The 15,841-nt window shown below is 40.4% G+C and overlaps 1 protein-coding gene across 1 annotated transcript in view; it reads left to right on the top strand.

Moving 5' to 3' along the window:
* The window catches only part of LOC138948210 (uncharacterized), a 30,711-nt gene extending 28,262 nt beyond the window's left edge, over positions 1-2,449 (top strand). Inside the window, exon 2 of the mRNA XM_070319713.1 lies at positions 2,436-2,449. The gene's annotated coding sequence lies outside the window, so the exon portion shown is untranslated. The remainder of the gene's footprint in view (positions 1-2,435) is intronic.
* The last annotated feature ends 13,392 nt before the right edge of the window (positions 2,450-15,841 follow it).

The raw sequence follows: 15,841 nt of genomic DNA, 5'->3' as shown, positions 1-15,841 counted from the left end.
ATTGTCTCTACCTGAAATAAACCACTGATCACAAGTGTTGCACAACATTTGGCTGAAAATTGACTAGCAGTTGATCATGAGATAAATCATTACAAAAACGTGATCTCTCCATGTAATAAGAAATTGATCAAGAAGTTTTCATTGTTATGGCAGCTAGAACTTTTACACTTTGTAAACACTTAACAAGTTGATTAAGGGTAATAATCATTAAAACAATGTCTCGCCCTGTTTAGGAATATTGAGTATTTTGGGGGGTAGTATTAAGCTAAAAATTTCCCAATAGTGAGATGTTTTAGAAGCAAGGATCTTTACATTTTGATTTCAATGGACATGAAAACGTTGTCTCTACCTATAACGAATCATTGTTCGAGATTTTGGCATAATGTTTGACCGATAAATTAAAGGCACAGTAAGCCTCCCGTAAACCATCACAGATACTGTCAGTCTTTTACACACAGTACAAACACCCTTCCATTTGAAACGCTCACCAAACGGGAACATCCTAGGTGCCCTACGTAAAGAGCGAGCAATTTTCAAAGAAATAATTTTGCGGATTGTCTCAATAGACAATCGGACCGTGGTGCGTGTTGGTGCTAGACCTAACTTTTAAAATCTAAATAATAAATTGACAGCTTGTTACACAAACATTCTTAAATCATAAAACAATTCTTTTTTCATCAAGACAAGATCAGTACAATTCGAAGTTTTGAAAGTTTGAAAAAAGAAAAGCCCGGAAGCAGGGTCACGCAAGGTCGTGGTTCTTGTAGCGGCAGACGACGGTTTATGCCTATCGCCAGTTCCTCTGAACAGTCAAAAGCCATCGCTAGAGTTCTTGTGAACCACAGCCGTTTGTTTCGTGCATAGTCAGAGGTACTTAATTAATAATGTGCTATTGCAGATAAGCTCACTGACGACTACATTGTGAAAAAGGGAAACTTGATCACACGGGTTCACGATGGCTCAGGGGTAAGGCCAACAAAAAAAATAGTCTGTTTACGGTAACATAGGCAAAAAAATAGGGTCGGTAGGTCGGGATTTTTTTTCCCCTAAAAAACATATTTTTAAGTTATTTTGCCCAAAAACAGACTTCTTTTTTTTTTTTTTTTTTTCCCCAAATGTCCAAAAAAAGTCTAGGGTCGCGCGAAAAAATAGGGTCGGTCGGGATACCGTAAACAGACTTTTTTGGGGGGTGGGGGCCTAAGATAAACCACGCAAAAATAAATTCTTTGAAAATTGCTCGCTCTTTACGGAGGGCACCTAGGATGTTCTCAAGCGGTTTGTGTTTAAATGAAAGGGTGTTTTTACGGTGTGTAAAGGCCTGACAGTATCTGTGATGGTTTACGGGAGGCTTACTGTGCCTTTAACATTGTTCTGATAGCTAAAACCTTTGTATTTAGTATTCATTGGAAGCACGCTCCTTGATATAAAGAATCATGAAGACACTTTTTCTACGATTGCCTGTAAAAAAAATATAAAAAAATTGGAAAAGAATTGTGCATAATGTGTGGCTGACAACTAATCAAATATGTATTGTCCTGGCAGCTAGAATTCTCACATTTTGTACTCATGGGGCATACTCATTGTTAAGAAGGAAATATGAGCCCGTGGTACAGGTCATTTGAAAAACGATGCAACAATATACATATATTCTGAATAGGAACCTTATTGCGTCTGTCACAGGCAAAAATGATAGATTCCAAGACAATTCAGAATAAGCAGGAACCAGGTTCCACATCTCATTTTGTATAGAAAAGATTGAGTTAAGTTCGCACAAGAGAAGTATTTTAATCTGGTCAAAACGAACTTGGAACCACAATGCGTGTGTGTGTGTGGGGGGGGGGGGGGGCTGGGTGCCGGTGTGGAGGAGTAGGAGTACTTGTATGTGTCTTCGAAGCATATGTGTGTGACACATTTAATGACGTTTTTTCAGTGATATTTGAACGTGTCGTTTAGGCAGAAGTAACTTCGTGAATGTTTACATATAAATGTATTCCATGCCTTTAAATGCCATTCAGCGCATTTGCTGTTTTGTGCTAATTCGCCAAAGATTACTTCTATGCATATGTTACGACAATGGAACCCTTGATGTATTCCATGATTTCATGTTATTTTATTTATTGTGCATGATTACTGCTGTTATGTTCCCTTATGCACACGTGTTACCAAAACGGACGATTGTTACAAAGCCTTATGTTTTTAAACTTTTTTCCCAGCCAAGTTCTTTCAATTGATTTTGTTGATGATTTTGGCAAGAGAAAATAAAGGGATATAAAGTCCCAGTTCTTCAGTTTACATAAAGAACATGTTTGTGTTGTATTTAACTTGTAAAGGCCAGGGTACTTTTCCAAATCTGTATGAGATAATAAAGTATTCGTATTCGTAAAGCAATTTAATTGTACATGTATCCTTGCGAAGTTCGTTTTTTATTCACACAGGTTCTATCCTTTTGTTTTGTTAAGGATGCCTCGATGCAAAATCAATAGTTTTGAGGCAACAGGCTGACAGATTTATTCTTGTTTTTTTGTTTAATTCAATGAGAGGGGGGGGGGCGAAGAGCTAAACATTAACATATGTCTTTCTTGTCAGTGCATTGCGGTAAAAACAACTATAGTATACATATGTACGCTACTCTTAACATTCTGAACTGATACTGTGGTAATATTGATGTGTGGTTCCCGACACATGTTCTTTGAAAGTAAAAAGTGAATCTCGATCTTTTTGTACTCTTTGATTTAACCAACAACAGAATGTTATAAGAGACTGAACATAATTATGGTATCGTTTAAAGTAGCTAAACCTGGATCGTGCAATTGGAAGCAATTATTTACTGATTTTGTTTTTCTTTGTTGATTTTTTAAACTTTTTTTATTAATTGGTTTATATACTTTGATTTGTTTATTCGTTTATTCTTTTTGTTGTTGTATTTGTTATTAATTGTAAGCACATTCTAATTACTCCTGTTCTTGCTGTGGGAGCGTAATGTCAACTCGGTTGGTTTTTGCAGTATCCTTTTTGTTACTGCCGAGTTCTTTTATTGTATACAGTTTCTGTGGTATCCTTTTCCGTTTTGACATTAAACTCTCAGAAATCATGGAATTTTACTCATTTTCACTAGGTTTTATGAATGTATGTGAAATCTTAATGTTGGTGCGTTGAAATTTAAAACAAAAGTTTTATATGTGAAAACATCTTGATTTATTTAGCTTTGTGCAACCACAACCACACACACACACACACACACACACACACACACACACACACACACACACACACACACACACACACACACACACACACACACACACACACACACACACACACACACACACACACACACACACACACACACACACACACACACACACACACACACACACACACACACACACACACACACACACACACACACACACACACACACACACACACACACACACACACACACACACACACACACACACACACACACACACACACACACACACACACACACACACACACACACACACACACACACACACACACACACACACACACACACACACACACACACACACACACACACACACACACACACACACACACACACACACACACCACACACACACACACACACACACACACACACACACACACACACACACACACACACACACACACACACACACACACACACACACACACACACACACACACACACACACACACACACACACACACACACACACACACACACACACACACACACACACACACACACACACACACACACACACACACACACACACACACACACACACACACACACACACACACACACACACACACACACACACACACACACACACACACACACACACACACACACACACACACACACACACACACACACACACACACACACACACACACACACACACACACACACACACACACACACACACACACACACACACACACACACACACACACACACACACACACACACACACACACACACACACACACACACACACACACACACACACACACACACACACACACACACACACACACACACACACACACACACACACACACACACACACACACACACACACACACACACACACACACACACACACACACACACACACACACACACACACACACACACACACACACACACACACACACACACACACACACACACACACACACACACACACACACACACACACACACACACACACACACACACACACACACACACACACACACACACACACACACACACACACACACACACACACACACACACACACACACACACACACACACACACACACACACACACACACACACACACACACACACACACACACACACACACACACACACACACACACACACACACACACACACACACACACACACACACACACACACACACACACACACACACACACACACACACACACACACACACACACACACACACACACACACACACACACACACACACACACACACACACACACACACACACACACACACACACACACACACACACACACACACACACACACACACACACACACACACACACACACACACACACACACACACACACACACACACACACACACACACACACACACACACACACACACACACACACACACACACACACACACACACACACACACACACACACACACACACACACACACACACACACACACACACACACACACACACACACACACACACACACACACACACACACACACACACACACACACACACACACACACACACACACACACACACACACACACACACACACACACACACACACACACACACACACACACACACACACACACACACACACACACACACACACACACACACACACACACACACACACACACGAATTTTTGCACGCATACTCACACATACAGATTTAGAAACAAGAAAGCAATGATAAAACTACATGTAAACACAAAGAATGCACATGCTCAATATTTTATTGTCAGTCAAGTTTTTAAAATTCGCTGTAGAAGAAAACACAATACCCTCACCCCCCCCCCTCACCCCCATCTCCTCCCTCTCCCCCCCTCCCCCACACAAAAAACAAGAAGAAGAATACTGCATTGATAATGCCAACAAATGAATATTTGTACAGCATAAAATAGAATCCCCGGATTTATCCTTTCTTAGTTCATACCCTTTCTCTGTCAATTTCAACATCTCGGTACAGTAAAGCACATGGAAGTTGAGAATGACCAACATACAAATATCATATCCTTAAATCATTTAAACCAGGATGCTCAAAAAGTGAACCACCCGATATCACAGTTGTGAAAACTATCACATGTTTAAAAAAGATCTATGTCAAATATACATCTCATCACAATTGCTTGTTTTAGAAAGCACTCAAAATATTAAAATATAAATAGCTGCTTTACGACTTTATAAGAATGTATACGTTCCAGTCACACCCAATACAAAGGAGTCGTGCGAAGCTTTAGAATACCAAAAGTATGTACACGAGCTGCTACTATTCTATACTACCCATAAAAAAAAGTAAGCAGATGCGTTTGAGGGCAGATCTTTCTGATGAGGCCGTTTATTGTCAAACCAATTTGTTTGTTTATTTGTTGCTTAACGTCCAGCCGACTACGCAGAGCCATATCAGGACGAGGAAGGGGGGGATGAAGGGGGCCACTTGTCAAGCGATTCCTGTTTACAAATGCACTAACCCATTACTTGTGTCCCAGCAGGCTTTAGTAAAACTAAATTAATACCTACTGGAAGATTACCAGTTTCCAGTATGTTAAAATAGGCTTAACCTATCTACTGCTGGACTTACATCAGAACACTAACAGATTAAACTATACATGAATCGCGAGACAAGCGGCAAGAGAAGAGATTTTTGGAAAAAATACAGGTGAATGAGCAAGAAGGCAGAAAAAAGAAAAGAATTCATGAAGAAAAAGAAAGCATGACAGGAAAGAGGAACCAAAAATCTACCTAACAGCAAACTAGAAAGCTCCTGCGGTTCCAAAAACAGGAGGGGCCTTTAATTTCATAACCGCAGTGCCCCACTGCGGGAGTCAAACCAATTATATGAATGAAAATACAATACAATACAATAACTTTATTAATCTCTAAAAGAGAAATTGCATTGCTGAGCGTTTGTGTCCGTAATAATAACATACATAAAACATTCAAAATAAACATTTGTTCTTTGTCCTGAGAAAATACAGCACATTGGTTATCACATAAGAAAGTATTTTAAAAATAAATTAACATGCATTCACCATCAACAATGCACAAACGAAAGTCAGCACCTTGCCGGTTATCACATATTGTCTAACAGAGTAGAATAAGTGTATAAAATCATGCAAAACAAAATCAACAATACTGAAACAATACAGAACACTGACCCCGTGCATCAGAGCGACAACACCAGCATCTACCGCCCCACCTGAGAATTGAAGATGTGAATTGCAGATGGAATGAACGAATTTCTGTAGCGTGTGGATCTTGCAGTTGGTTGTCTGAATCTGTTGCTCCTGTCTGTCCGTCTACTGTCAAATTCCGGTCTGAGTGGGTGCGAGTCGTCAGCCAAAATCTTATGTACCTTGTCAGTCAGTCGTCGTTCATGTGTTGATGTGAAATTGTCCTGCTTCCTCCCAACCACCCCACTTGCTTTCCTGATGAATTTATCTAATCTATCCCTGTCTTGCTTGTTGATGTTGCCACCCCAACACACGGAGCCAAAGTACAACACACTATTGCACGTTGAAGTGTAAAACATCTGAAGGATTTCTTGTCTGATGTTAAAAGACCTGAGTTTTCTCAAAAAGTACAGGCGAGAGTGGAGTTTCTTCACAAGGGCATCAGAGTTTGGTTTCCATGTCAACTTATTGTCTATAATCACCCCCAAATACTTATACTGCTCTACCTTCTCTACGACCTCCCCCTTGATCACTATCTCCCTGTGTACATGTTCCCCCCTCCTGTTGTCCATTATCATTTCCTTTGTCTTCCCCACATTAAGCTCTAAATAGTTGATCATAGTTGCACAAAGACGAAACACAAAAAGGCCATGCATTCCCAGATTGACTTTACATAAGGTAGTCTCTATACAACAGAACCTACAACACAGACAGTCGTATAATTGGTTTTAAAATAAACAGCCTCATCAGAAAGATCTGCCCTCAAACGCATCTGCTTTCTTTATTTATTTGGTGTTTAACGTCGTTTTCAACCACGAAGGTTATATCGCGACGGCGCATCTGCTTACTTTTTTTTATGACGAATGGTATAAAATGGAACACAAAGCAGTACAGTGTCTCAACTAATCCAGAAAAGTAAGGAAAAAATAATTTCAGAAGCAAAACGCTTGATGGCACATATGATTTATATTATTTTCAAGTACGCAAACTTCTCATGTTGCACCTGATCATATAGTTGCACAAATAGGTAACACAAAATCAGCTTTGCACAGCATAATGGACATTAGCAAAATATTATTGCAACCATCTTTCTTTCTTTCTTTATTTATTTGGTGTTTAACGTCGTTTTCAACCACGAAGGTTATATCGCGACGGGGAAAGGGGGGAGATGGGAAAGAGCCACTTGTCAATTTTTTCTTGTTCACAAAAGCACTAATCAAAAATTTGCTCCAGGGGCTTGCAACGTAGTACAATATATTACCTTACTGGGAGAATGCAAGTTTCCAGTACAAAGGACTTAACATTTCTTACATACTGCTTGACTAAAATCTTTACAAAAATTGACTATATTCTATACAAGAAACACTTAACAAGGGTAAAAGGAGAAACAGAATCCGTTAGTCGCCTCTTACGACATGCTGGGGAGCATCGGGTAAATTCTTTCTCGTCCCAATCAATATGGGACTCCCCCTAACCCGCGGGGGGTATTGAAATCATCGGTGTTTCTGTTTGATAGTGATGTAATCTCATCTGTGAACTTGTACAATACAAATAATACTAGAATCATGTTCGTAGCAGGAGTACAAAAGCACACTTACAGATAACTAACAAATTAACAAACAAACTACTTACTAGCGAACTTTAAATTAACAAACGCATGAAGAAAAAAACCCACAAAAATAGACACCTACATTAATCAATAAATAAATAAGTATATAAATCATTCACTCAATCCATCAACCATCATTAATTGACGACTTATCAGCCTTGTACAACATCACCATACTCGCACCGAATAATTGTCAGCATACACATAGTTAACAGCATTCATATTCATTGTCAGACATATCCATTTCAGGCGAAGGCACAGGTAGAATATTCAATGGTTCACAGCCACTGTAAGAGCGGTTCCAACACAATAATAGTAAGTAAAGAAACTTATTTGGATAAATCGCTGAATAGCACTTGGAATTCAACTCATGAGGGGTGTTTAACATTTTCACAAAACTGCGCCGTAGCTGACGTGAGATACACGTTGCTGTTTAAAATTGCACGAGACAAAAATACTACTCATTGCTGTCACAATTTGCACTGTCACAATTTGCACAACCTCAACAATATCTTAACATGCTATAGCACCATAGGAATGAATAACATTTATTTCAAACATGACATATTCCTCGGGACTAAAACCAAAGCTGCCATGAATCGACATGGACATACATGTGTGTAATCTTTGTGGGGAACAAAATGCGAGGTGCATGTCACAAGTTCAAAGAATATAAAACATAACACGTGGAAGCATTACAGAAAATGTAAAATAAAAAGTAAACTGTCCAAACCATCCAACCAAACAATCAACCACAAAACAACGGTAGAATGTAGCAACTGATTAACTATGTAACGCGTGCACCACCACGGTTTTAAAAAACGTAATGGCACAACAACAAAGAACAGGGTAATCGATATGAATTGGTCTGGTTAAGTCATACTCCAAGACTGTCACACACAAAGTTAAATATATGGCACTGTTAACAAATCGAAGTTGGGAGGACGATTATCAAACACGAATATCGAACCACCCACAAAAAAACACATGATGATGATGATGATGATGATGATGATGATGATGATGATCAATCAATCAATCAATATGAGGCTTATATCGCGCGTATTCCGTGGGTACTGTTCTAAGCGCAGGGATTCATTTTTTTATTTTCTTTTTTTTTATGCAATTTATACCGCGCACATATTCAAAGCGCAGGGATTTATTTATGCCGTGTGAGATGGAATTTTTTTTACACAATACATCACGCATTCACATCGCCCAGCAGATCGCAGCCATTTCGGCGCATATCCTACTTTTCACGGCCTATTATTCCAAGTCACACGGGTATTTTGGTGGACATTTTTATCTATGCCTATACAATTTTGCCAGGAAAGACCCTTTTGTCAATCGTGGGATCTTTAACGTGCACACCCCAATGTAGTGTACACGAAGGGTCCTCGGTTTTTCGTCTCATCCGAAAGACTAGCACTTGAACCCACCACCTAGGTTAGGAAAGGGGGGAGAAAATTGCTAACGCCCTGACCCAGGGTCGAACTCGCAACCTCTCGCTTCCGAGCGCAAGTGCGTTACCACTCGGCCACCCAGTCTGTATGATGAGTATGAAGCAAATTCAACAGTTTCAGCTGCCAAACAATACTGTAAAAGACCTAATGTCAAGAGACATATATCACATCAAAATTCAGTATTGTTTTGTTTGAAAGCACTCAAAATATCAAAACATAAATAGCTGCTTCACGACTTGATGATGATACAAGATACAAGATACAAGACATTTTATTGTCCTCATCAATACAAGGAAATTTGGCATGTGTGTGGCAAGACATAATACACTGATACATAGACATTTACAAAGCAACAACTGAAGTTCAATATCAACACACCCTTACGCACACATACCCACTACTTCAGACACACAGGCTACATGTGCCCCTCGGACGTACGCAACCCACGATGATGATGATGATGATGATGATGATGGTGGTGGTGGTGGTGGTGCTGCTGCTGCTGCTGATGATGATGGTAATGATGATTGTTGTTGGTTTTTATATTTAGTCAAGTTTTGACTAAATATTTTAACATCGAGGGGGAATCGAAACGAGGGTCGTGGTGTATGTGCGTGTGTGTGTGCGTGTGTGTGTAGAGCGATTCAGACTAAACTACTGGACCGATCTTTATGAAATTTGACATGAGAGTTCCTGGGTATGAAATCCCCGAACGTTTTTTTCATTTTTTTGATAAATGTCTTTGATGACGTCATATCCGGCTTTTCGTGAAAGTTGAGGCGGCACTGTCACGCCCTCATTTTTCAACCAAATTGGTTGCAATTTTGGTCAAGTAATCTTCGACGAAGCCCGGGATTCGGTATTGCATTTCAGCTTGGTGGCTTAAAAATTAATTAATGACTTTGGTCATTAAAAATCTGAAAATTGTAAAAAAAAATAAAAATTTATAAAACGATCCAAATTTACGTTTATCTTATTCTCCATCATTTGCTGATTCCAAAAACATATAAATATGTTATATTCGGATTAAAAACAAGCTCTGAAAATTAAATACATAAAAATTATTATCAAAATTAAATTGTCCAAATCAATTTAAAAACACTTTCATCTTATTCCTTGTCGGTTCCTAATTCCACAAACATATAGATATGATATGTTTGGATTAAAAACACGCTCAGAAAGTTAAAACAAAGAGAGGTACAGAAAAGCGTGCTATCCTTCTTAGCGCAACTACTACCCCGCTCTTCTTGTCAATTTCACTGCCTTTGCCATGAGCGGTGGACTGACGATGCTACGAGTATACGGTCTTGCTGAAAAATGGCACTGCGTTCAGTTTCATTCTGTGAGTTCGACAGCTACTTGACTAAATGTTGTATTTTCGCCTTACGCGACTTGTTTTAACGTCCCTTCAACAGACATAGCTATAATAATAATAATAATAATAATAATAATAATAATAATAATAATAAGAACATTTATATAGCGCTAAATCAAAAACTTTCGTTAAAAAGGCTTGCTCTAAGCGCTTGACATCTAAACTAAAACGTCATTCACACTCTTTACAATGATGTACAAGAACTTCATGTCACACTCTTTCAATCAGTATAGCACCATTCACACAGTTGTTATTCTGTACAAGACAATAAGTTAGTCTAACATTTAAAATGTTCATAAGATGAAAACAAGAGAAAACCAGACTGATTAAAACAACTGCTTAGTGCTAACAAAGCATGAATCTTAATGTTAACGTAATACATGTTTAACTGTTAAGACCATAAAAAAACCTATATGCTAAAAATAACTTCGAACTTTTAAGAACTTCTTATAAGATACACAGCACATCTAGATAAACACCAGAATGATAAAACAAAAGGCAACTCGTTAAAACTATTAAATGCATCAATGTCTAAAACACGAAAGACTCAAATATAAGATACACAATTCTCTAGAATTGTTTATTAAAACTGAAACATCTCAGACCCATGCAAGTGTCTCTCCTTTCTCAGGTCACACGGCAATCTCCAGGTCTCCATGTCTCCATGTCGCCATGTCGCCATGTCGCCATGTCTCCATGTCTCCATGTCGCCATGTCGCCATGTCTCCATGTCTCCATGTCGCCATGTCGCCATGTCTCCATGTCTCCATGTCTCCATGTTTCAAACTATTTACAATTAGGTCTATTTAAAAGAAGGTTTCTAAAATCTCATGGCTTTTCCCCAAAGCGACTGCAGCCGCACTTAGACCAGAACTTTCACTGACAGCAGGAGAGGGTCTTGTAGAAGTAGGAGAAGCAGCAGTAGCTAATCCAGGTGTGGGGATTTCTCGACTTGGAACAGGATGCTGTTGATCAGGTGAAACATCCCCAGGGAGAAAAATGACCACCCCTGCCTCCAGACCTTGGAAGTTGTACAGCCAAGTTGCCATCACATCGTCACCTTCCCCTGGATCCAAATCCTTGCACCCAAGAACAGCCTTGACGTCCACTTTGATTTCCTTGGCTTGTAACATCTTGATGAACGTACTGGATCTGATCTGAGCCATGTAGCTAGTGTGTTCCTTTCTCAGGTCACACGGCAGTCTCCATGTCTCTATGTCTCCATGTCTCCATGTCTCCATGCCTCCATGTCTCCATGTCTCCATGTTTGAAACTATTTACAATTAGGTCTATTTAAAAGAAAGTTTCTAAAATCTCGTGGCTTTTCACATTTAATTTGTTACTTCAAATCTTGATCTCCTTTAAAAAGTTAAAAATCTTGTCCTGAACGGAAGTAAAAGAGGAACAACAACAACGTAAGAAATGCCTACGGCACCATCAGAATGAGCAGGGACAGACTTCTGGACCCAGCAACCAAGATGTTTGTTTTGTCCCAGTCGCTGTACCGTTGGATGTCATGTGTCATCCACAGGATGCTGTTGATCAGGTGAAACATCCCCAGGGAGAAAAATGACCACCCCTGCCTCCAGACCTTGGAAGTTGTACAGCCAAGTTGCCATCACATCGTCACCTTCCCCTGGATCCAAATCCTTGCACCCAAGAACAGCCTTGACGTCCACTTTGATTTCCTTGGCTTTTAACATCTTGATGAACGTACTGGATCTGATCTGAGCCATGTAGCTAGTGTGTTTCCTTTCTCAGTTCACACGGCAGTCTCCATGTCTCTCCAATGTCTCCATGTCTCCATGTTTGAAACTATTTACAATTAGGTCTGTTTAAAGAAGGTTTCTAAAAGCTCATGGCTTTTCACATTTAATTTGTTACTTCAAATCTTGATCTCCTTTAAAAAGTTAAAAATCTTGTCCTGAACGGAAGTAAAAGAGGAACAACAACAACGTAAGAAATGCCTACGGCACCATCAGAATGAGCAGGGACAGACTTCTGGACCCAGCAACCAAGATGTTTGTTTTGTCCCAGTCGCTGTACCGTTTGATGTCCTGTGTCCTCCACAGGATGCTGTTGATCAGGTGAAACATCCCCAGGGAGAAAAATGACCACCCCTGCCTCCAGACCTTGGAAGTTGTACAGCCAAGTTGCCATCACATCGTCACCTTCCCCTGGATCCAAATCCTTGCACCCAAGAACAGCCTTGACGTCCACTTTGATTTCCTTGGCTTGTAACATCTTGATGAACGTACTGGATCTGATCTGAGCCATGTAGCTAGTGTGTTCCTTTCTCAGGTCACACGGCAGTCTCCATGTCTCCATGTCTCCATGTCTCCATGCCTCCATGTCTCCATGTCTCCATGTTTGAAACTATTTACAATTAGGTCTATTTAAAAGAAAGTTTCTAAAATCTCGTGGCTTTTCACATTTAATTTGTTACTTCAAATCTTGATCTCCTTTAAAAAGTTAAAAATCTTGTCCGGAACGGAAGTAAAAGAGGAACAACAACAACGTAAGAAGTGGCTACGGCACCATCAGAATGAGCAGAGACAGACTTCTGGACCCAGCAATCAAGATGTTTGTCTTGTCCCAGTCGCTGTACCGTTTGATGTCCTGTGTCCTCCACAGGATGCTGTTGATCAGGTGAAACATCCCCAGGGAGAAAAATGACCACCCCTGCCTCCAGACCTTGGAAGTTGTACAGCCAAGTTGCCATCACATCGTCACCTTCCCCTGGATCCAAATCCTTGCACCCAAGAACAGCCTTGACGTCCACTTTGATTTCCTTGGCTTGTAACATCTTGATGAACGTACTGGATCTGATCTGAGCCATGTAGCTAGTGTGTTCCTTTCTCAGGTCACACGGCAGTCTCCATGTCTCTATGTCTCCATGTCTCCATGTCTCCATGCCTCCATGTCTCCATGTCTCCATGTTTGAAACTATTTACAATTAGGTCTATTTAAAAGAAAGTTTCTAAAATCTCGTGGCTTTTCACATTTAATTTGTTACTTCAAATCTTGATCTCCTTTAAAAAGTTAAAAATCTTGTCCGGAACGGAAGTAAAAGAGGAACAACAACAACGTAAGAAGTGGCTACGGCACCATCAGAATGAGCAGAGACAGACTTCTGGACCCAGCAACCAAGATGTTTGTTTTGTCCCAGTCGCTGTACCGTTGGATGTCCTGTGTCCTCCACTGCATCTGAGTCAGGCTGTAGACCATGTTTTCTGTTCCCGTTGGGAGCACTGTCGCATCTCTACCTCCTCCTACTGCTCCTGGTTCTTTGGGATGGGAACGTAGCTGAACATCTGCCGTGTTTTCACTTCCCGTACTTGCAGTCGCAGACTCAAGTCCCTCTCCTCCTGTTGCTCTTGTTTCTCCAGGATGCGAACGAAGCTGACCTTCTCCCTCGTTGCCTTGTCTCTCTAATTTTGCCGAAAAAACAATTCCCCCTCTTCTGCTTGCTCTTGGTTCTTCAGGATGTGGACGAAGCCGAACTTGATCTTCGCCTTGACTCTCAATACCTGCTGTCGAGGGTACCGATTGTGTTTGTTCTGTTACGGAATGCACTTTTTCTCGGGTGCCACTTTGTCCGCTCATGGGATTGTTTGATATGTCCGTTTTCCCGAAAGCGACTGCAAGCGCACTTAGACCAGAACTTTCGCTGACAGCAGGAGACGGTCTTCTAGAAGAAGCAGCAGTAGCTAATCCAGGTGTGGGGATTTCTCGAGCTGGAACAGAATGCTGTTGATCAGGCGAAACATCCCCAGGTAGAAAAATGACCACCCCCGCCTCCAGACCTTGGAAGTTGTACAGCCAAGTTGCCATCACATCGTCACCTTCCCCTGGATCCAAATCCTTGCACCCAAGAACAGCCTTGACGTCCACTTTGATTTCCTTGGCTTTTAACATCTTGATGAACGTACTGGATTTCACATAATCCATGTAGCTAGTGTAAGCTTCTTCTGTTGTTTCGATGTAATTTTCCGACTTAGAGTACTTGTTTCGTGGCATGTTGACCAGGATCGCCACTTTAAGGCCTGATGGTGAGGATGTGACAGTCGATGCATCTGTTGACAAACCCAAACCCTATCTGATGTGAAGTTAAATGCAAATGGGAGTTTTTATTATATAGAACAAGAGAAATAAGTTTAATGAAATAACAGGCACATGTAGAAATCTAGATAGGATTGTGCTTTAATATTCTTCAGCTTTCCTTAAACTATGTAGATGCACTTTGGTTTGGTTTACCAGAAAAGGGGGCTGCGCTACTGACCCTTCGCGAAAAGATTGAAAGAAGAAAAACCATGAAACATATATCCTTTTGTTTTACGTTCCGTTCAAATCTAACGCTAAATCAGTACTCAGCCATGTTGAATAACAGGCTAACCAAACACAAATAAACAAAATAATTATCTTAAACAACAATAAACAACAACAAAAACAACATTTTATACCTCCAATATGAGTTCTAGGCAGGGGTTCTGAGACTGCCCTTTCCTTTGGATCCTTGTTGCTAGCTGTTTTCTTCACAAACTTTTCCTTTTTCAGGACCTGGGCCAGCTCTTCAGCGCATTGTGCACAGTTGATGACTTGCGTTGAGGCGTAGTTCACGTGATGCTCGTGCCTGACACACAGAGGTATCGGTCCGTTGGTGGATACTTCTATCCACTCTGTGTCTCTCCTGTATTTCTTCTTCCTTCCCTTTAAACACAGAAAGAAAGATAAATGTAGCATCCACTGAAGCCGAGCTTGTTTTATTTGAATACACCAGTTGCCTAGAAATATATTGCTTTCCATCGTGCTTTTTTCTTGGTTTCACTGTTATTTATAGCGAATTTACGATAAGCTTTCCAGATAGCGGTGTTTAAACAGCTACCGGAAAATAAGCATATAATGATGAATCATGTAATTAGTGCGCCAAAAAGTAACGATAGCT

This window comes from Littorina saxatilis, linkage group LG15, assembly GCF_037325665.1.
Source record: "Littorina saxatilis isolate snail1 linkage group LG15, US_GU_Lsax_2.0, whole genome shotgun sequence".
NCBI lineage: Eukaryota > Metazoa > Mollusca > Gastropoda > Littorinimorpha > Littorinidae > Littorina > Littorina saxatilis.
This window is presented reverse-complemented; position numbering and strand designations above follow the sequence as displayed.